The sequence below is a fragment of the Nasonia vitripennis genome, chromosome 2 (assembly GCF_009193385.2).
Source record: "Nasonia vitripennis strain AsymCx chromosome 2, Nvit_psr_1.1, whole genome shotgun sequence".
NCBI classification, from domain to species: domain Eukaryota; kingdom Metazoa; phylum Arthropoda; class Insecta; order Hymenoptera; family Pteromalidae; genus Nasonia; species Nasonia vitripennis.
Window position 1 is genome coordinate 29300152 of NC_045758.1, and position 2288 is coordinate 29302439.

Here is a 2288-nt window from a genome sequence, read left to right on the forward strand (position 1 = left end):
CCGAGTTCCGAAAGTAGTATTTCTGCACTGCAGCCTCCCTCTACACACTTCTCTCTCTCTCGCGCGCGCTCGTGGGGGCCACAGCACGCCGGCATAAATAATGCAAGGGGAGGCGCGAGAAGCCGCCCGGCGCTGTCTCCTGCACGCGCGACGACGAGAGCTAGAGAGAAAGAGAGAGAGAGAGGGGGAAGGAGCTTGCCTTTGAACGGCTTTTGCTCTTGTGGGTCAGAACGATCGCTGGGGAGGTGTTGAAGGCTCTGAACAATGGAGGAGTTTGTTTGGTTTGGGATTTCGGGTATTTAACGCTGAGATGATGGGTTTACAGAGGGGTGAGGGGGAGGGAGGCTGTGTCTGAGGAAATTGATGAAATATCGACTTTGGAAATTTCGCTGGTTGTTGTGGCCCCGGGAGACCATTGTGTTGTATTTCAACGGGCGGAATTTGATTATACCCTTACAATTAATGATTATGGTGTAAAATTTGACTATACGCCATCCAGCTCGCAATTACACACACTCGATTCCAAAGAAACAAATCAATTTCAATTTCGCCAAATCGCTGAGCCCTCAAAGCTATCAAGCTAAAACCTCGTTCATCTCATTTGTCCCCTCGTCATCTCATTCATTTGCCGAACGCGGTATACGTGCTAAACTTCAATCGAGCCGCCCGTTCGCATAGGTCTCTGCATTATCGATCCCGCATCACTCGCTTTTACGCGGCGTCCTCGTAGATCTTTGCTAAACACGAAATTTGGCTCGTCAACATCTGACACTTGCGACAGAGACGGAGAGGTATCCTACTTGATGTGTTCGCGCACGCACAATGCGCCGAGGAAGCGCGAGAGAGGGGGAGATCGATGCACGACGGTTTGACGTAGATGAATTCGAGGAATGCGTATAATTCATCAGCGTAATTGAGCCGGTAGGCTTGCGTAAGTCGAGTGTTATTTGAATAGTTCACTAAGATTTGAAATTTTGAGGGTTCGTTTCAACTTTTTAACGTTTTGAATTCATTTTTTGAGCCATAGAGGCTTTCTTGTTTTATTTTTTTTTAATTTTGCAAATATTAGGCGTAGAAGGGTATCGGAAAGAGTTTCCCTCCGATTTTCCGATTCGTCGCCAAGTCCTCGGTAGTATAGTGGTCAGTATCCCCGCCTGTCACGCGGGAGACCGGGGTTCGATTCCCCGCCGGGGAGAATTTTTTTTTTTCATAATGTTACGTATTTGTTTATACCTGCATCCAAATTATATTATTAAATAAATTTATATTTTTTAAAAATGAAAATACGTTTTCAAAAACTATTCAAATAGCACACAATGCACAGTCCAAACATACTTCGAGAATCTTCCTCAAAATTTACAATTCACGTGATTCAGCCATTCAATTACATTTCTTTACAGTCCCAAAGTCACCCTCTCAACAAACTAAGCCTAAGCAATTCAGCTCGAGCCAGTACAGCAGCAAAGTAACACCAAACAAGATTGTTACTCCCGTTCATTATTCACACGCTCGCGCACAGTCTCACCTCGTACAATTAGATGCCAAGCTGTCAGCATCCAGGCGGCCTCTCTATCCTCCTAATAGCAGTTAACTTATCCGAATGCCTAAATACCGTGAGCCGATTTTCTCCCAACGAACAGCAGCAGCAGCAGTTGTAGCTTCCGCAAGCCCGTTCAACTTTATCGAAACACTGACTATCAGATGCGGTCCATTGTTATGGGATGCAGCAGCAGCAGTGAGAGTTCGAAAGTTTCTTGTATAATGCAGAGTAGTCGCGAGGAGGAGAGAAGCCGTTTCTCCGCGTCGTCGTAAAGAAGGAATTCCTTTTTCCGAGCTTTTCTGCGCGAGGAGAGCTTGCAGGTATGCATGAGAGCTTTTTAGAAAAGATATTGTACGTCAGGAATTGACTGTCATAGGCGAATCGCGTAATATCGGGGAGTTTAGTCGGGAGCCTGGGAATTCGGATAGTTTGCTTGGATACGAGCCAATGCCAGCGGGGAATCGAGGGCCGTCGAGTGTGTTGCGCTGCGCCGAGTTCGGGTGTCTTAGACGATGTTTCCGGCGGCGTAAGGTTTTAGTGAGGAACATGTGCTTTGAGTGTAACGCGTACTTTATAGACTATAGGGGCTTTTCCTTTTACGGGGGGAGCGATACCGAAATCGATAGATATTTCTCCATGAATTCATGTAAGATTTTATGCACATTTACTCTTAGACTTCTGAAAAACATCCTCTCGACTCCTACACTCCTTCGCCTCTACGGAATCGCAATTCGCCAAAGCGTCGCCT

At 46.3% G+C, this 2288-nt stretch overlaps 1 non-coding gene across 1 annotated transcript; it reads left to right on the plus strand.

Annotated features, from left to right (window-relative positions):
- Window positions 1-1123: 1123 nt before the first annotated feature.
- Window positions 1124-1195, plus strand: TRNAD-GUC. The gene has a single exon. It is a non-coding gene; the product is annotated as a tRNA-Asp (tRNA).
- Window positions 1196-2288: the final 1093 nt, after the last annotated feature.